This window comes from Diabrotica undecimpunctata, chromosome 6 (assembly GCF_040954645.1).
Source record: "Diabrotica undecimpunctata isolate CICGRU chromosome 6, icDiaUnde3, whole genome shotgun sequence".
Lineage (NCBI taxonomy): Eukaryota > Metazoa > Arthropoda > Insecta > Coleoptera > Chrysomelidae > Diabrotica > Diabrotica undecimpunctata.
Genome location: NC_092808.1, coordinates 130,993,231 through 131,014,890, shown reverse-complemented (window position 1 = coordinate 131,014,890; position 21,660 = coordinate 130,993,231). Strand labels below are relative to the sequence as shown.

At 32.6% G+C, this 21,660-nt stretch overlaps 1 long non-coding RNA gene across 1 annotated transcript; it reads left to right on the top strand.

The window, feature by feature from the left end:
* The first annotated feature begins 11,027 nt into the window (after positions 1–11,027).
* LOC140443908 (uncharacterized) lies at positions 11,028–21,157 on the top strand. Its single transcript, XR_011951277.1, has 2 exons — positions 11,028–11,177; positions 20,765–21,157. It is a non-coding gene; the product is annotated as an uncharacterized lncRNA (long non-coding RNA).
* Positions 21,158–21,660: the final 503 nt, after the last annotated feature.

Sequence of the window (21,660 nt, the reverse complement as noted above, 5' to 3'; positions counted from 1 at the left end):
CTCAGCCAGAGGCCTTCTTTAAGTCAATAAATCAAAATTTGTCTTTTAGTTAAACTATTTTTATCTATAGTGCCCTATGATATCTCGTATGTAACTATACGTTAATTATTAATGAAGACACTGTGTAGTGCCCTTTTGTTAATCGCCTTGTTTGTTTTTTCATCTTAATATATTCGTTATATCCTTCCCTTCCATTTAACGCATCACACGCTTCAATCGGACCAATAACAACGGAGACGTAATGACCTTTTGGCAATGCCGATATGTATGTTTTTTCTAGCTAAGATCTAGCTAAGTAAGATATATAGCTTTTATTTAATTGTATTTAATTTTACTTAATTTTATTTAATTTTATTTAATATTAATTATTTTATTTAATTTTATTTAATGTTTTAAATTTTTTGTAGTTTTATTTAATTTTATTTAGTTTAATTTTATTTTATTTTGGTAAAACGTTGACGTTTGTTAGGCGTTATTTTATTTTTATAGTAAGTGTATGTTTATCTTACCCAATAACATATAATAAATATAATCTATTATACATCATTGATCTTATATTTGGTATATATTATATATGATATGATAGGTATCTTTGAATCATCAATTTGTAGGATGAATAAATCAACCGTATTGTTTCAAGAACAAAATGTAGTACATATTTCTTTCCTAGGTGGCGTAGTAACTTATCGTCCTATCCTTTTATATAGATAGACATTCTTTGATAATTCCTATTATGGATTTACAGGATTTAAAAATTGTTATGGAGGAAGTGGATCAAAATATAGCCAGAAAAGGGGGTAAACTAAAAAAATCTTAAATAACAAACAAAATATACCAACTTATTAAAGAGATACAAAGATTAAATAAGTCGTTGCAATCTGGAAATTTCTTTGGTAACTACTACAAATAGACAAGGATCAAAAACTGACTATACTCATAAAATGAGTTGCAATCTATTAAAAAAAAAACAAAGTAAAAAATAAGAGCCCCATTCAAACGGTGAATAATTTTAATTACCTGCGAGCTATGATAAACAAGTCAAGTGATCCAAATATCGAGATCACAAGACTTATTGAAATTGCGCTGTCCATTTTCATAAAAATTAAGAACCTGGTTAATAATCGTGGTATCAGTCTCCATCCGCAAATAAGAATGTTATGATCATATGTATTAAGTACCTTGTTGTGCGACATAAAATCTTGGAATCTCTCAAACAGAGCAATATAGAAATCATTGACAGTTCGGAGGTGTGGTGCTATCGACGAATATTAAGAATAAGTGTACCAAGTCACAAATGAAGAAGTATTATGTCGAATAGACAAAAGGTCTGAGGTTATAGTTACCATAAAAAAGAGAAAATTGGAGGTTATGTTTTTGGATGGGGGGTTATGTTTCTGGAGTTTTCAAAATCAATTTTGTGACCTGTATGAAGATAGGCCTAGAGCTGAAGGAATGTTCATAAATCCTATTTTGAATTCTACGATTAGTTTGGCCTATATAATATCGGGGACAGTCTACACAAAGAATTTCATAAGCTTCATGTTGTTCATTTGGAATATTGTTTTTGACTGATCGGACAAGAGATGAAAGTTTTTTTTTGTTTTTTTTATTCCTCTTGGTTCGAGAATGTTGTCGATTTTGTGACACCTTTGATGTAAGGATGAAAACATTTCGTATGATGAGGGTATGAAACTTTGGGTTGAGATTGAGCATGACATTCGTGGTAGCCACTTTGGATGAGGGCTGAAGTTCTTCCTAGTAGGGAAGAATAGAGAGCTGAGAAAATGCGAATTGACCCCGGCATAAATTGTCAGTCCAGTATATCTCCAATACTGTCTATGGGTGCCTTGTGTTAACTTATTTCTACAAATATTTTTAATTTTGAATATCCTATAACTTGTATTTTTTTTTTATTAAAAATATTTCACTTTTAACACACGTTCTATAATAACATAGATAAAATTAAATCTTTACATTAACTAGTCATTTACATTATGATTTTTTATGAATTCACTTAAGATTTATGTTTGTTCGGAGAAATCATGACGTTGGATCGCTGATTCTACGAACTACTTACTTATTTTCTGTAGATCATCTTTATTTTCCGTTACTATTACGACACTGCCATTGTCAGAATTATCCGCATTTATTCAACTTCAATTTAACTTTTTTTATTTATCTCGGTTATCCTAAATCATGTGATAAATACAAACTAACTGGCCTTATCAGCCACGTTTTGAAAACACCCCTGAAAATTATACAAAATAGAATCTATAAAAAATGCTACGAAGTTTCTGAAGATCAGCAATTTAGATTCAAGAAAGGCATGTGAATTAGAGAAGATATGTTCTGCCTTCAAATACAAGCACAAAATATAATGGAAATATAGAGCTACGTAGACTTAGATAAAATGATATGCGAATTATTGAAATTTTCTACTAAAAACAAGAAGGCCATAAAGGAATAGAAGGTACTTTGTCTTAAGCATACTTTTCCTACATTATTTAATGTCTTTTCTGAAATGATATTCTCGTTCGTCTGCCTTAAAAGAAATGTAAGAAGGAATAAAAATAATAAATAATAATGAGGAATGGAATAACCTAAAAAAAGGTTCGATGCACTAATGACAGTTCTTGCTGTAGACCCAGATGTAGGACTTCAAAAGCTTATTGAAAATTTGAATAATCACTGTGAGAAACATGGCACGAGAATTACTGTTAATAATACCAAACTAATGACTATAAGTAGATCACAAAACGTTCAAATATATATCCAAAATCAACAGTTAGAAATAATAGACAAATATATATTTGGGAGGTATATATATTAAACAGAAAAATATAGAAATCAGAAGGCGCATTGAGCCCATATTTTGTTTCTTTGATAGCAGGGTCATTTGTCGTCTGCCAGGACCGCGTTTTCTTCTATTTTTCCTTCCATTATTAGTTAAATCTCTTGTGTCTGAATATAAAGATAAGATGTGTCTAAGATAAGATGTTTTCCGTTTTTTAATAATGTTTACATGTTCAACCAAACAGCAAAAGTCAGAGTAGGCAAAGAACTTTCGAAGGAAGTAGAGATAAAAAGAGGCGTAAGGCAAGGTTGCATACTCTCCCCCTTATTGTTCAATCTATATTCGGAAGAAATAATTAAAAAATCACTCGAAAATGTAACAATTGGAATAAAAGTCAACGGCAGACCCATCAACAATATCAGATATGCCGATGATACTATACTAATTGCAGAAAATATACAAGATCTACAGACACTTTTAAATAATGTAGTAAATGCTAGTGAGGAAAGCGGACTAACGCTTAATGCTAATAAAACAAAATTTATGACAATTTCCAAAACACAACAAGACTTTTTAAACATAAGAGGGGTTCCAATAGAAAAAGTAAAAAAATACAGATATCTTGGTACAATTAGGTATTAATGAAAATAACGAGTATACAGAAGAAATAAAAATGAGAATTGGACAAGCTAGAGCAACTTTTAATAAAATGAGAAAAGTATTATGCAGTAGAGACCTTAGTTTACAACTCAAAATAAGAATATTACGTTTATATGTGTTTTCGGTGCTGCTGTATAGGGTGGAGGCCTGGACGTTAAAGAAAGAGGTGAGCGATCGACTTGAAGCATTCGAGATGTGGACCTACAAAGAATATTAAAAATAAGTTGGGTAGACCGAATAAGAAATGTTGAAGTCCTCAGAAAAATGACAAAGGAAATTGAAATCATGAATACGATTAAGATAAGAAAGTTACAATATCTCGGCCACGTTATGAGAGGGGATAAATATGTGTTGCTACAAACCATAATGCAGGGAAAATACAGGGAAAACGAAATATTGGAAGAAGACGCATCTCCTGGCTCAACAATCTGAGAAAGTGGTATAATTGCAGTTCCGTCGACTTGTTCAGAGCTGCAATCTCAAAAGTGAGAATAGCTGTGATGATTACCAACCTCCTTAGAGGAGACGGTACCTAAAGAAGAAGACACGTTCAAGATCTCTAGTCATACGTTCTAAAACTTCTTTATTTCTAATATTGTCAGTCCATGTAATTTTTAGAATGCGGCGAAATATACACAGCTTAAAGTTTTCCAGACGGTTTCTAGGCTATCTTATTATCTTGTGCAGCAGATTTTGTAATTCTTGTTCGTTTTCGGTAATTAATGCTGTATTGACATATTGGATTTTATTAACAGTTCTTCTGTTGACTTTAATACCTGCTTGTGTTCCATCCAGAGCTCGTGCAAAGATCTCCTCTGAGTACAGGTTCAATAGAAATGCCAAGAGTATACAACCTTGTCTAACTTCTCTATGGAATTTTATGGTCTCTGATTTAAAAGAAGTAATTGATATAACAATGGCTACGACTCAAATGGCTAAAACTATTACAAAATGGCAAGTATCAGATGACCATCGACACATTGTTTTGAAATTAGAGAAAATAAGCCAATTAAGAAAACTTATAGAAAACCCTTGTAAAACAGATTGAAAGCATATCGAATAGATCTGGAATATTATTTAGGCAGTATTAAAGGAATGATATGACATACACTAAAGATAGACAATTTTAAGTGGTTGCCATTTCGGTGTTCGAAGACAATTGTACAAAGATACGGAGGAATTTTAACAAACAAGTGCTCTGGTGGATTAACAACCTTCCAAATCAAAGGACAGAAGTTAGACGAAAATTTAATTTTGTCTGACTGAATATAGTAAGGAACTGAGAAGGTCAAAAAGAGTATCATGGAGAAAGCATTTCGAGGAGATAGAACAGACTGCAGAAATGTACAGGCTCCATAAAAATCTCTCCAAGGACCATCAGATAAGTATACCCTCACTCCAAAATGAGTCAGATGAGGTGAGGTGAGTCACTCAAAATAATGAAAAGACTCTGAAAGAACTTTTAAGGGTGCACTTTCTTGAGTCTGTAACAAAACTGGTACTACTAGACATATGGCAGCATACTTTACTGAAGACCATAATTTATGGTTCTAGGTGAAACTGGCATGTAGCCAAAAAGTGGTAGATCAAGAATAACTAAAATTGACCATAAATGAATACGGCTGGTTTGCGCTCGACCGTTTTGCGCCCTTACCTGAAATCGACCGGTTTGCGCTTTGCAATTTTCATAATAGAAATATCTAACTACTATAGTTTCCTTAATCGGCCAATTTGCGCTCTCTTGCAATATAATTTTAATTTCATTCTACAATGATAGTCTGGTGAACCTGCAATGAACAAACTAACATGTCAAATAAACAGAAACATCTTTTTCCTTTAGATTAAAAAAAAAATGTCAAATCAAAACTAACATAATTATTAAATTTTTCTAATACTGGTATGGTAACAGAAAAATTACCTAAAAATTCTACGTGATAATGACCATATTGATTGTCAATCATTTCTATTGCGTTCTTTGAGATAGTAGGATCAATAATTATTGTGAATCAGTGTGAGTTAGTGTGAGATAGTGTTTTAAAAATGGATGTGCAAATTATTGAAACTTCGAAGGGAAAACCATGTGCATTGTATAAAGGGTACAGTTTTCGTATGAAAAAAACAAATAAAGATGGTTCGGTTTTTTGGAGTTGTTTGAAAGAGAAAACTGAAAAATGTCGAGGCCACATAATTATGGATAATAACACAATAATTAAGGAAGCCGAACATCTGTGTAAGCCGAGTGTTGCAGCGACAGAAGTGACGCAGTGTGTCATCAATGCTCGAAAAAGAGCTAGGGAAGACAATAGTTATTTGCCAATGTCAAAAATATAACAAGATGAATTTCAAAGATTATATAGTCAAGGACTGGATTTCGTGACAGACATCCCAAAATTCTCTTCAGTTAAAAGTGGTTTAAACTATTGTAGAAAACGTGCGCTTGGGCTGCTCACAGATCCAGCGACAGCATCCAAAATAGTATTTCCAGAAGAAATTATTACAATGAGCGACAAAACGAAATTTTTTATTCCCAAGAATTTTTTGTATTTTACTCTATAAAAAGTTTGAAAAAAAAACAAAAAAAAATTTAAAAAAAAAACAAAAAAAAAATTAACAAATTAAAAAAAAACGAAAAAAAATTAAAAAATAAAAAAAACATCTTCTAAACACGCCAATGTTTATATTATGTATAAACTATGACAGTCCTAAGCCTGAATGAAAGTGTTTAGGGAAGGGAAGGGAAGATGGTTTATTTTTATTTTTTTATAGTTTTATGATTTTTTAAAACTAATTTTACTAGCCTAACCATTACCTGATTGTTATGGTAGAATAAAATTAAACGTCGATTACAAGAGAGCGCAAAACAGTCGATATAAGAAAATAATTAGCTATACATCTCCATTAAGAAAGTGTTAGAGCGCAAACCGGCCGATTTCAGGTAAGGGCGCAAAACGGTCGAGCGCATATCGGCAGAAACCTATATAAATCACCGGTTCCGCATGAGATTTATCCAATTTCACACAGTTCCCAGAATTTTTTAAAACAATATTTGTTTAAAACTATTTCCGGATTGGAAGTAAAACTTCAAGAGGCACTCAATGGGGCTAATGCATGGAATAAGAAATGGCGTATAAAATTCAATAAGACTAAATTAATACATGTATAATTCACCAACAAAGCAATAAATAAAACACCAATACTATTAAATGGTACTGCTATACCATATGCCAATACAGCAAAATATTTTAACATGAACCTAGATGTCAGGATCAGTACTTGGGAACTTTGAGCAATGAGTAGTATGAGCATCATACTGCAGAAATAAACAGGCGCGTAGAGATTGTCAGATCAGCATTTATACGAATGAGCCACGCCTCGTGCAAAAATCTAAATTTGGAGATCAGACTACGTACCATTCGCTGTTATATATTTTCAATATTATTATATGGAGCTGAGACTTGGACATTAAAAAAATGAAATTTAAAAAGAATCGCTGCTTTCGAACTCTAGTTATACTGCAGAGTATTAAAAATATCATGGAGTGATAGAACTACAAATAAAGAAGTACTGGAGAGGGTTGGTAAAGAAACAGAACTAATCACTACTATACAAACCAGAACATTGAAATACCTAAGCCACATGATGAGGGGATCAAAATATGAAATTTTGAGACTCATAATACAGGGAAAGATTCAAGGAAGAAGATCTGTTGACCGAATGCAGAACACATGGTTGAAAAATCTACGTGATTGGTATCAATGCAGATTGATTAATTTGTTTAGAGCAGTGTGTTAAAAAAAAATAGACATTATGGCTTTAATTTTTGTGGCTGCTGTGTGTGTACCTCATGGTAAATTCTGGGATTAGAGTCCGACCAATATCGACAATTATGACGATTTACTTCGCCATTTAAAAAAAAGGAACATTCGTCGGAAAAGCAAATGTTAAATAAAAATTGTTCATCGTTTGTAATTCGTTCACTCATAACTTCACAAAATTCTAATCGCTTATCAAAATCGTCTTCATTAAGTTCCTATATAAGGTAAATTTTATACGGATGAAAATTATGGGCCTTTAGAATCCGTTGGATAGTACGTCGACTAACACCACACGAAGTTTGCAATTTGCGGGTACTTAATGTAGGATCTACAATAACTTGCCCTAAAACCCCCACTTCTGTTGCTTCGTTCCTTATAGGATTTTCAATATTACGTTTTTTATTGGCGACTGATCCAGTTTCCCGAAATTTAGCTACAAGTTCTAGAACATATTTTCGGTGCACATTATTGTTCTCATGTCGCTCATTAAAAATTTGTGCTGTTCTATTAGCGCACTGATTATTTCCGAAAAATATTTCAATAATTTCAACCCTTTCTGCCGTGGAATATACCATGGTTAATTTATGTATAAAGCAATAAATGATATTTTAACAATAAAGATTGGTCAAATCAATCGCAAACTAATGTACTATTTCCTATTTAAAATAAGTACGTGGCATTCTCTACTTATGTTTCTTCAAGAAACAACTTTTTTTGTCACAAAGGACACTTCAATTGCTATTTTTATTATTAATAAACCATAGGCGTAGTAAATAAAAGCATTTACTTATCAAGAAAATGCTTTTACTCAAATTTCTTCTGAAAGAAGTACAAACTAATTTGATGTACCTATTAAAGTCTACTTTAAACTTTAAATCAATAAATCTCCAAAACTACTGAATTGAATACATGAATTTTACATCATTATAAAGGGAGTTGAAAGACCTTTCAAATAATGGATCATTCGACCCCCCTTTTCATTTAAGATTTTAGGGATGATGCCACCCCCACTTAAGGGGCTGCAAATGTTAAAGTGATTTTATGCCAATTTTGTGTCCCCCTCGAAAACAAAATCGACGGGTCCGAGCGTTTTTTCAAAAAAGGAATCATCTGCCAGTAAATGCCTCTGTTTCGTTTTCGGTGCGCCACACTGTATAAACATGTACTGAAGCTATTATGGAAATATGGCATACGGCTCTGGGGATGTGTCAGTGCGAGTAACATCAAAATGATTTAAAATTTTTCGAATAAAGTACTAAGGGACACTGTAAATGTTACAAGAAGTAGCGACCTACACAAAGACATAGATGTGGAAATGGTCGCAGATGAAATTAAAGTATACAACCCTACAATGCGCAATTTTTTATTTTTATACCAAACAATGATATTTGACTTTAAAATGGGATAGGTATGTTTAATGTATAGCCGAATATTATTTATACAATTAACTGATGTCATTATGCATATGCCTAAGTACTTCTGATGGTTTTCCTTCTATAAATCTTCTATAAATCGAGGGGCTGAAGGATTCTTCAAAACACTGTAACGTACATTTTCTTGCAAAATCTTCTCCATCAGTTGGTCATCAAAAAAGTATAAAAAGTATTGAAAATGTGTTTGTGACTGACAATGGCAAATTAGTATTACTTACAATGGTTGATGGTATATTCCCAACATTCTTCTTCTTCCATAATACTTCTTTGGATCCAGATGATTTATTCTTATCTGTGTGTGTGATAGTACTAGAAGATGATGTTGAAGGAACTGGCTCTAAATTACTAGCATTCGCAGATTGAGACTGCGTTTGCATTTCTATTGTAACGTGCTCTTCTCCACACTCATCTAAAAAGCTTATCAACATTATGTCATTACTGTAGGAATTGAATCAGGCAATGTTAACATCAAGACGTTCATCATCCGACAAATCTAATTAATCTTCACTAACATCGGGTATATTTTCAATAAAATCATATAATTCATCAGAGTCTATGTTGTCTAAATTTTGCGCAAATTAACGTTTTTGTTCGAATTTTTGAAAACAAAAGGCATCTGAAACAAAAAATAAAACAAACTATATTGACGGAATATAACGAATGTATAAATAAAGATCGTATTACAACTGCACAGTGGTTCATTTTTGAATCAAACATATTTTCTTGATTTGGGTAGTAGACATAATAAACTGTAATTATAATATAAACTCTGTGCACAGTAAACATACCAAAATGTATAGTATTTTTTATTTTTGCTTACCTTTTTCAATAAAGTGATTTTATAGCACTTGAAAAATGGACAATCTAGTACCACAATACTCAAACGATATGAACACGAACACGTGTGGCTGACTTATTTTAGGTTAGATTGCTGATGATTCCTAACATTTGGCGAGAATAATGAGTAAAAAAATCGGTTGCCTGTAAAGTCGGTTTTACGGGCGAAGATTTTACGTGACAACGTCTTTTTCTCGGTAGAATATTTATTGATATGAATATTATTAAATTGCACAATAGTTGTTTGCAGTTGAAACGCGCTGTTTCTTCTCAATCGACTGAATTACGATTGATTGCAGAGTGATTTAAACTAATAATTTACTTAACACTATCAACATTTGTCAATAGTATGACATAACCTATAAACTCAGTTTCTCAACTTTTGTGTCAATCTAACAATTAATCAATCAATCATAGTTTACGATAATGAAATATTAGTGTACAATTATTTACCTTTATTGTTGTAGTTGTTGTAAATGACGAATCTAAGCACTCCACATTTTCACTACAGACACAGCTGACGATACTTTAACCACACGTGTGAACTTGTATTATGACGCTTTCTCGGTTTTCCAACGCCAAGAACGCTCGAGAAAGACAGAGACACAAGCACGCACCGATTCAACGCGCCTAATTCTCTAGTGCTGCGCGCGCAGCAGACCGATCATGTTTGAGTGGGAGAGAGACGCAAGGCATTCGCCGGTCCGGCGGGCCTCTCTCTCGTTCGGTGACTCATCGTAACAGACGTGAGCGGGCGTTACACTTTTTCATGAGTGACTCCGAGCCACAACCTAATTTAAGACGTTGTCACGTCAAAAATGTCGTTTGATGCATATGTGCTTCACTACGCACTGTAGGGTTATGGAAATATGGCATACAGCTCTGGGGATGTGTCAGTGCGCGTAACATCAAAATGTTTTAAAGTTTTTCGAATAAAGTACTAAGGGACACTGTAAATGTTACAAGAAGTAGCGACCTACACAGAGACCTAGATGTGGAAATGGTCGCAGATGTAATTAAAGTATTTGCAAAGAAACATGAAAACAGACCTCATGACCATGCAAACGTAGAGGCTATTTAACTCCTTGATCAGCATGGAATAGTGAGAAGACTCAAAAGAACTAAACCTTTCGATTTAGTGTAAAACCTTTTGACTAAGTACAAATAGCTTATGTCTAAAAGGCCAGTGAGTGTTAAGCGATATGATTAAGCCGGTTAAAAAAATGAGAAATATCATTATGGGAACTCAACAAATAAATAGTTTTAAGATTGTCAATATTAATAGAGAAAATTTGCTCGCTAGTCAAATATTTTGTGACTAGCTGTAAATATTCAAGGTACCGCTTAGGTGTTTGTTAAATAATAAAAATTGAAGGGCTGGGAAACTAATTATTAGTATCCATATATCCAAATTTTTTTAATTGTTTGCATAATGTAACCTTTTATATGTGATTAACATTTGTAACAACCTTTTTATTTAATGTACGCCCATGATCACGAACCATGCAAAAATTAAATGGTTGAAGGTGCAGCATCTCATTCATTGCTTATTTATGTTTAAGTATTCGCTACTACATCATCACGTTAGTGAGTTATCAAGATTTCTTACAATTTGTTGAGATGTTAAGTTTGTATCAGGTAAGGTGTCTATTTTTATTAAGTAGGCGTTAAGAACTGGTGTAGCAATATATTTTTAAACTGCAAATTAATTATAACTTGTGAATACATTATGAATTTTCAAGATATATATTAGCATTATATTTCTATGTTTTTTTTGTTGAGATAGATATCCAATCAGCGATATACATATCATACAAGTATTTTCTTCTTTTTTGCATTTTTTTATTTATTTTGCTTTATTCAAACTATCCTTTTCTTTGATACTTGACTTTCTTTCGAATTATCTGTGCTAATTTCTTATTGCTTAGGCATTTCAATCTTATTTTACCTTATATGTATTAACACTACGACTATAATTTTTGATATTATTCTGAATACTCCAATCGTCAGAGACGAAAATGCCGCTGAACCTCTAAAAATTATACGAACAAGCTGAATTTTGCCGAGAATGTCAATTTTGGGACACTAGAATCAAAGTTTACCACTTTTACCATCGGGCTTTCCCCTTAAAACCCACACATAGAGGGGGGAAAACGGAAAAAATCGATTTACCAAGAATCTGTACTCCATAGGAAAAAAATGTTTTAAATAAAATGTAGCTAAGATAATTTTGAACAACAACGTTTATTAGCATTTTTTAGCAGTAATGCAGCAGTAACGCGCGCGAAATCAATGTTCAATAAAATTTGTATCAGCTCGACGGTAAAAATTCAATATCTTTTGATCCGAATGTCCTATCGATAAAAATTAAGATGCGTTTTAAAGGTAAAGAGTGCAGCTTTCGTGTGCAACTTTTGTATTTTGCCGAAAATGAACTGAGTTTTTATAAAGGTGTTAAATAAATAAACGTGGCGCGATTTTTGTCATTTTTTATTATTCTCATGAGATGAATACAATGTATCCCTTTATTGACTGACCACTATAGAGTTTCTATAACTAGAGCCTAATCTTCAAAACCTATAGCATAAAATTTTAGTTTTGAGTTTTGGCAACAAATGTGAGGTATTTGAAATATGTTTAAAAAACGCTGAATATAAACATTCACATTACAAACGATTTAAAACGTTTAAAGCTGTTCTTTTTTAATTACACTAGTACGTTTTTCCAAAGTATTTAGCTTCTGATATAAATTACATCCAAAACCGTCTTTGATCAAAAGATATCGATTTTTTCCGGTCGAGTTGATACAAATTTTATCTAACATTGATTTCGCGCGCGGAACTGACGCCGAATCGCCGGTTGCTTTAAGCATTGTTTCTGAGAGAACGGTTGATTTTACGCAAAAGGGGCTAATAAACATTTTTGTTTAAAATTATCTTAGCTACATTTTTTATTTGAAATATTTTCTTCTATGGCGTACAGATTCTTCATAAATCGATTATTTTGCGTTTTTACCCCTCTACGAAGAGGTTTAAGTAGGAAGTCCGGGGTTTAAATTGATAAACTTTTTTGCATCTTTTTTGGGGTCCCAAAATTGACATTGTCAGCAAAATTTAGCTTGTTCGTATGATTTTTAGGGGGGACTGGACGAGAAGTTTTCAATCATTAAATTCGATTTTTGCTGACAACATAACTTTCATAAATAGGAATGTTAAATTACTAAAAATTGGATTCAAAACCATGAAACATTCTGTATTTTATTAGTCTCTCATTTAGCAAATTTACTTGGATTTCAAACCATATTAATTGCAATTTTGATTTGCAATCTGTCCTGTTTGGACAATAATCAAATTTGATAATACAACAGAAAAATTAGCATGAACAAAGATGGCCTACCAGTGTTAGTATTTTCCTAATTAAATTTAACTAAAATATTATTTAAAAAAAAATCTCATATTCTAAACAATATACTTATGAAATTTATCTGCTAAGTCCAAGGGTTTGTGTCCCTTTAGTCTTCTCACTTCCCTGCTGTGTGAGATCACGATGTATGACTTCATTTGGGACGTAGTATGGTGCATTAACAATCTGCCTAAGGACCTTCGATTGGAACCTCTGCAGTATTTCAATATTGAATTCGCTTTCACAGCTCCACAGTTGAATGCCATCGGTCTAGATGGGTTTTAGAATTACTTTATACACTAATAATTTATTTTCTAGTGGTAGTTCGGATGTTCTTCCACGTAGCCAGTAAAATTGTCTTAATTTTTGTCTATCAAAATGAATGCCGAGGTATGTTGCACTATCAGATTGCGGTATATCTTGATTGTTTAGTTGTACAGGTGGGCATGTCAGACGTTTAGTTTTAAAAGTTACATGGTTTGATTTACTTTCATTAATCATAATTCGCCATTTTCTTAACCACATTTGAATGGTGTTCATGTGGACTTATCTATGTGTAATCTTCTAGATGCTTCGATCAAATTTGTGTGGAATGAGAGGATGATGGTGTCATCAGCAAATGTTGCCAAGGAACACTGATCAGAAGTGAGTAGGTCGGCCGTGTACAATAGATATAAGAGTGGACCAAGCACACTACCTTGAGATCCACCGGAGTTTATAGGTTTCAATGCTGTTACTACCGCACCATATTTTATCTGGAAATATCTTTATGTAGGATTTTGACTTACTGTAGGATATCCCATAGAATTCAGATGGTGGTTGTTGTTTAATTTTATACGGTAAATCTGTATGCCACACTTTATCAAAAGCTTGTGTAATGTTCAAGTACACTACAGAACAATAGCGCTTTTTCTCCAAATCCTGGTTTTGGATATTAAGAATTCTGTGCAATTGGTTAACTGCAGCGTGTTTTTGGCGAAAATGAAATTGGTAGTCAGGAACTAAGCAGTTTTCTTCTATGAAAGAACTCAATTTCTTTATTGTTAATTTCTCAAAAAAGTTAGCAAGAATTGGTAGTAAACTAATGGGTCTATATGAAATTACGAGCCACTTTCCATTGCGAAAGAAAATATCCTAATCTTAATACCTAGATGTAGCTTTGTGTAAATAAGACGATCGCATTTTGTGGTAGTTGACACAAGACAAATCCAGTAATCAGCTCATAACTAGGAGCTTTTTTTATTAATATTAGTATTGCGGTAATAATTTCGGTTTTTCCAAATGGTTTAGTAGCTAGAGACATCTGGCATGGGCAGACCAAATATCTATAAATATTTTTCTCTTCCTCTGATTGTATCTCACAGGGAACTGAAGTTAAGTTTGTTTTCAGGTGTTGGTGTTCAGGTGTTCTACAATTTTTTATACTTTTTTTTTAAATTTTTTATAGTTATTTATAATTTTTTATTATTTTTTATAATTTTTTATAATTTTATTTAATTTTATTTAATTTTGTTTAATTTTATTTAATTTTATTTAATTTTATTTAATTTTATTTAGTTTTATTTAATTTTATTTAATTATATTTATTTTAATTTAATTTTATTTAATTTTATTTAATTTTTTTTAATTTTATTTAATTTATTTTATATTATTTTTTACAAAAGTTTTAAAATCAAAATTAGCCAAACCAATCTAGTCGTTCTCGAGTTGTTATAAAAATTATATGGAATTGTAATAAGGGTATGTATGTATATTATGTGTATTACGGTAACTGCAAGGTTACTACACCCGTCTGGATTTTTAGAGTCACGCTAAATAGGATTTCGTACCCGTGAAAAACATCATACCGAGCGCTAAGAAGTATTCACTTCAAAATATTAATTTGTATTCTAATTTTATAATATATTTAGCTTAATTTTAAAGAAAGATCGAATAAATCTATACTACTGACCTTATCCAATAATCTAATAATAAAGTTGAAATTTATGGCTTTCACCTCGACCTGTGCTTCTTTAAGATGACAAATCTTTAAAAAATTAACAAAGTAAAAATCACAATGACTAAATCCCTAAAAATAACTACATACAATAAAACAATAATTAGTATCCTATGTTTTTATTTTACATTCTATTATTTCAATGCTTTAATGGGGTTATAAAATAATTTGTATCGTTCTAAGTCGTTTTGTTGCTAGAATAATAATATTATACATTATGATGGAATGGGTATAGATTCCAGTGATGATACGTTTCAAAAAGTTTTCATCACCATTTGCCATTTCAACAGGTTCTTGATAATTCCACCGTGGTGGGTACCAAGTCCAGTTTGGTAAGGAGAAGAGTTAGTTCGTTGGTTTAACTCCCGGCACTTGAAAAATAAAAATATAGGCTAACAGACCCAATAAAAAGCCCTGAATACTGCACGAAAACAAATGGAAACGAACTCAGCTATGAAAACAGACGATGAATATAGGAATGGATAAAGATAGGTTGGAATGTGCAGCTTATATACAATAAACATCAAGAAACTTTTACGGAACTAAAATGGACATAGCGGTACTTAGTGAATTAAAAAGAAAAGGTCAAGGAAATTAAACAATAGAAGAATAGGTTCATTGCTACAGCGGAGTTAATAAAGACCAAAGAGCAAACAGTGGAGTGTCTTTAGCAATAAACAAAAATATAAGACACATGTCAAAGATTGGATAAATGAAAAAATAATCAGTGTAGACATAAAAATAAACAGAAGAAGTAAAGTCATAATAGTAGTAGTATATCCCCTCACCTGTGAAGGAGAAGAAAAAGATCAGTTTAAAGAAACACTAGGAAACGTAAACAGTCGGAAATAAATTATATTGACTGGAGAAATTTATACAAGAACTGGAAGAAAGGATAGTAACAAAATAGTAGGCCCATATGGAGAAACTGTCTTGAATGAGAATGATACGAGACTGATTGACTTATGTGACCAGTATTCGTTGACAATATACATAGAACGTACAAGAGATACATAAATATACATAATATACAAAACCAGTTCTCAATCAAAAATCAATAATATTATTAATTGTAATTATTTAATTATGTCGAAGAAACGAGAGTATATAAAGCAGTAACATGTGGATCAGAACACCACTTGGTGAGAGAAAGAAAAATAAGAAATACCGGTCACCAGAGTCTAATAAAAAGAAAATATAATGAGAGCGAAAACATAAAATCAAAAAGGTAAGTTACAGATAAACTAAAAGACGAGTCGATTTGTTTTCTTTATAAATTGAGACTATCGTCTAAAACGAAAGATGTTCTAGGAATAACAAATGAAGAATGATATGAAAACCTGAAAACGCAAATACTCCTAGCAGCAGAAGAAGCCATTGCAAGGGAAAATGACCAGACAGATTATAGTAACAAGAAACAGAATTCTGACTGAACAGCTGACTTTTACTGAGAATGTCAATTTTGTTACCTTAAATAAGATGCAAAAAAGTTTTCCACTCCTACTCCCAAGGCTTTGCCCTAAAACCCTCCTCACAGGGAGGGGGAGAAGAAAACATCGATTAAAGCTAAGCGTCCATAGGTCCGCATCGTACACATCGGACGCATCGTACGCATCGGATTAGTTTTTCATAGTGCGTCCACTGTATCGCTAGCGATCGGATTTGCCGACGCGAGTATGCCGGCTTATTCCCAACTTAAAATTTCAAATTGATTTGACAAATAGATTATTATTATTAAGTAGTAATTTGTAAAATTACAATAATAATTCTTATAATTTACGTGTTTTATTAACTTTGTACACATTCAATTTTACCCTTCTCTCAGTATCATCATTAACAACTCTAATATATGTAATTAGAAAAATGTGTTGTTTTTTTAACGAGAATAATTTTCATAGTTATACGCAAGATATCTTGAGAAAGACCAATAAACATGACATGATAAACATTTGAAATATGCCTAAAAAATACTGAATTTAAACTTTCACATTACAAACGATCTCACGTCACGGGAAATGCTTCCGCGAAGACGGCATAAGGTGAAATTTGTAGCTGAAGTTAAGTAGCAGTTTAAATTTAGCGTTTTGTAGGCATATTTCAGATGCCCCATATTTTAGGAAAATCGGAATTTCATGTAATAAGTTTTGAAGATTAGGATCTAACAATGAAAATACCATAGTGTTCATTTAAAGGAAGTCATAAATTTTATTGATCTCAAAAGAATTGTAAAAAATTGCAAAAATTCTGCAATATTTTTATATTTAACAGCTTTATAGAAACTGCCAATTGCTTTCATAAATTGCGTACGAAAGTTGCACTCTTTACGTTTAAAAAGATATCGAAATTTAATGTACTGATGGTCGAAACATGCTACCGAAAATGAAACCGTTGGTCATCTTAAGGTCATTATATTACTAGATGTCGATTAGTCTTCGGCCATTGTCGTTAAGTTTATCTACTGTTTTGCTTCTATTTTCCGACAAGTTCTGGTATTTAAATCTAATAGCAATATTTCACGTGTGTTGCCGATTATTTCAATTAGCCTGGTAAAAAATTGGGCTTTTGCATTAATTGGTTGATTGTCTGATGGGGCATAGGTATCAATAACTGTGAACTTCTCCTGCATCCAGTCGTTCGGTTATTCTCTTTATCCATCTGCTGTCGCTAGTTCTTCTTACATGTCCATACCACTTTAGTCTTTTTTGTTCTATATATGTTAGTATGTCTGTTTCTATTGATGTTCTTTGCTTTATTTCGTCATTACTTCTCCTATCCATTCTTGTTACTCTGCAGCATCTTCGCAGGCATTCCATCTCTGTTGCTACTATTTTACTGCTGTTTTTCTTGTTTATGATCCAATTTTCAGCCCCATATGTCATAATACTTCGCATTAATGTTTTATAAATCTGCGTTTTTGTCTTTATATTTAGGTGTCTACCCCACCATACTGAGTTAAGTTGTCGAATTGCTGTTCTTGTTTGTCCTAATCTTTGTGTAATTTCTTCCTCTGTTGTTGCCTTTTTCGTGATTATAAACCCCAGGTATTTGAATGTATCCTTTCCTTTGATTGTTACGTTGTTATCAATCTGTAGATCTTCTATGTCTTCTTCACTTGTAGATAGGTACTCTGTTTTCGCGAGGTTAATATCTAGGCCAGCCTTGGTATATTCTTCTTGTAGTTTCTTCATCATGTAGCTGAGGTCGTCTTGGTCTTGTGCAATCACTACTTGATCGTCTGCAAAGCTTATCGTATATAGGTATTCGTTCCGTACCGGTACTCCCATGCCTTCGCATTTTCTTTTCCATGTAGTCAAGGCTTTCTCTAAGTATATTTTGAATAAGGTTAGAGATGTGGAACAACCCTGTAGGAGCCTTTTTGTTGTGGTGAAGTCTCCTATGATTCTTGTTCCCATTTTAATGGACACGTTATTTTCTTTATACAGAGGTTTTGTAGCTTTTATGAGTTCCGTCTGTATTTCTAATTTGTACATTGCCTTCCATAGTTCTAACCTTGGTACATAGTCATACGCCTTTCTCAGGTCCACAAATGCCAAGTGTATATCTCTATTTTTTGCTTTTTTCTTTTCTAACAGTTGTTCCACAGTGTATATATCATCTATGCATGATCTTCCTGCCGTGAAGCCTGCCTGATCCTCCCCGATTTTGCCTTTTATCGCTTGCTCTTTTCTCGGAGTATCTTCCCATATAATCTTCCTATTTATGATATTACGCTTATTCCTCTGCAGTTTTTCCATCGTTTTCTATCTCCTTTCTTAAATATAGATGTCATATATGCCTCCGTCCATTCCTTTGGAAGCTGTTTTCCATTTATGGCTTTCTGAAATATCCATTGTATCATCCGATGTAATTTTTTGATGTGTATTTTATAAGCTCAGGTGAGATGCCTCCAGATCCCGGTGCTTTCTTATTTTTGATTGCTTTTATGGCCGTTCTCATTTCCCTATCTGTTATTTCTATTTCTTGTTGTGGGAATCTGCTTCGTCTTCGCCTGTTTTCTTTTCTAATTAATTGTGGTCTTTGTTCTGTTAATAGTTCCTTGTAATAATCCTTCCATTCTTTGTCCTGTATATTTCCTAATTTAATTTTTTCTTTTGAGTTTTGTTTCAATCCTCTCAGTACTTTCCATGACTCCGAAGTTCTTGTATCTCCTATATATGTTTCAATATTTAAGCAGATTCTTTCCCATTCTTCATTCTTTTGCTGTGTTATTTGTTTTTTCACTTCTCTATCTTTTTCTCTATATTCTTTATAAACTTCATCGTTATTTGCAGTCAGCCATTTTCTGTCTAGTTGCTTTTTTTCTTCAATTATTGTTTTTGTTGGTTCATTTATTTTATAATAGTGCTGTTTATTTGTTATATGTTCTTTTTCTCCGAGGGCTTCGAATGCTGCTTGCTTTATACTCGCCTTTATATGCTCGTATATTTCTTCGATGTTGCCGTATCTAAATTCTATTAATTTTTGGTCTAGACGTTGTTGGTATAGTTCTCTTATTGATTGTTCTTGGAGTAGTAGATTGTTCTTCTGTGGAGGGGGTCTTGTTATGTTTCCAATTAATGCCCATTTTTGCTGTCAGTAGTGTATGGTCCATTCCACATTCTGCTCCTCTTCTGACTCGCACATCTTTGATCTTTATTGTGGTATCTTGGTTGATTATTATGTAGTCTATTATCGATTTCTTTCGTGTTTCTTGCGTCCATGTATATTTATGAATATTTTTATGTCTGACGAATCCGTTGGTGATTTTTAGGTTGTTTAGTTCGCATAATTCAATCAGACGTTCTCGTTATCGTTTTGTTCATCCTCTCCAAATCTCACCACTACTTTATCGATTTCTTTCCTTCCGGTTCTGCCGTTAAGGTCTCCTGTTATAATTATCTCCACGTTCTTTTTAATTAGCTCTATTTTATGTTGAAGTTGTTCCGTGAAATGTTCTTTTTCTACTCTCGGGGAATCGTCTGTTGGTGCATATACTCCGAGTATCACTGTCTCTTTACCATATAAGTCTATATGCATTTTAATTATTCGCTCGTTGATTGGTTCCCATGTTCTAACCCTGTTCTTCTACTTATTTTTGATTAGTATTCCCACTCCTGCCTTTGCTCTACATTTATATAATCAACCAATTTCGGAACTCAACATTCAGTATAAATATTGGAGTCTAATGCCTCCCCTCTCACCCGGGCAATATTAGGCCCTCAAATGCCTCTGGCTGATATCGTATACCAGACTAAAACCTTTTCTTTTTTGATTTATATTTTACATTATCTGTATTCTAGTCACCCGTGTTCAAAATTTTGTTGGCTGTGAAGTGGTGTGAAGTCATTGCTTTAGATTATTGCTTTTTTTTAAGAAGATTATTTAAGAAGATTATTGCTTTTTAACCTTTTCCCCGTTTATCATAATCGATTCTCCCAAAACCTGGATTATATTTCCTGATGGAGTATTATATTCTGATTTTATTTCTTCCAATAATGTTTTACAATGATCTTTCCATTTCGACGCTGTTATGGGATTTATCATCTTCTTCTTTTATCATCCATCACCTGCCATTTTGCTTGTTCTCAGTTTTTTTAATAAATCTTCAGAATTCTCGAGATTTTTGCCCTCAATAATATGTATGCAGTTAATGGCATTTGTCTTTCCAACTTTGGTTTTTAGCTTGTAATATTTCTGTTTTAAAATTAACCAGTGCTTGTCTATATTTTTGTTTATTTATCTTTTGTTTAATCATTTATCCATTTATAACATATTTTTGTTTATGTTTTTTATATTAAAAAAAACTTTTTCTTTATTTTTTTTTCAGATATGTATCGTAATTACTCTTCTCACAATAACCGTCGAAGCACAAAAAATACAGGAACCTTCTACATATGAGCCCAAAGACATTCCTTCAAATTTCCAAAGCGCTAGATCGGCTTTAGGATATGACAATTTTAAACGATTACCAAAAAGTGAACAAGTAACAAAGGAGAAGAAATATCCATGGGAAAATGACACACCAGATGTAAAATATAATTTTGGCTTTAACCATTATCAACTTTAAATTATATAAAAATCAGATATTACAAAATTATATATTTTTTTATATTAGGTAATTACTATTGTGTTTTTCTGTTTTGAATATGTTTTCACGACTGTTTTCTTTACGTTGATTGTAATTTAAATTGAGAGTCTGATTAAACTTTATATTAAACAATCGTTAAACAATAAATTATTAATGAACTATAAATTTAACGCATTTATCTATAATGTATAAGCTTTGTTCGCGGAGACATTCCATATGTTCGCACCAGCAGCGCTCGCGGTGTTCAAAAATCCGGGACTTTAACAGAAAGTTTGATGTGTGCGGAGTTTTTCTATGGCTTATGACCAGTGCAGATTTTTAGTCAGCGCAAGCGCTATGCTTACAAACACTGTAAATTGTCAAGTTTTTTGTTTGTTGTTGTTACAAATTTACGCTTCGACCGTACACATTTTAATAATTTTGGACGACACCACGAGCAGATATTTTCAAGGTCATAGCCGTTTAGAAAACTCACAAGCTCTAACTACAGTTTTTCTTGTATATATAGTGGAAAACCATGCTTATGGTTGGTTATGGTTGATGGGAGCAGGACCCATATATGAGTCCTACAGACGCCTAGACATCCTAAGACGGGTCCATTGTATCATCCCTATCATACTGGATGTGCCCATAAG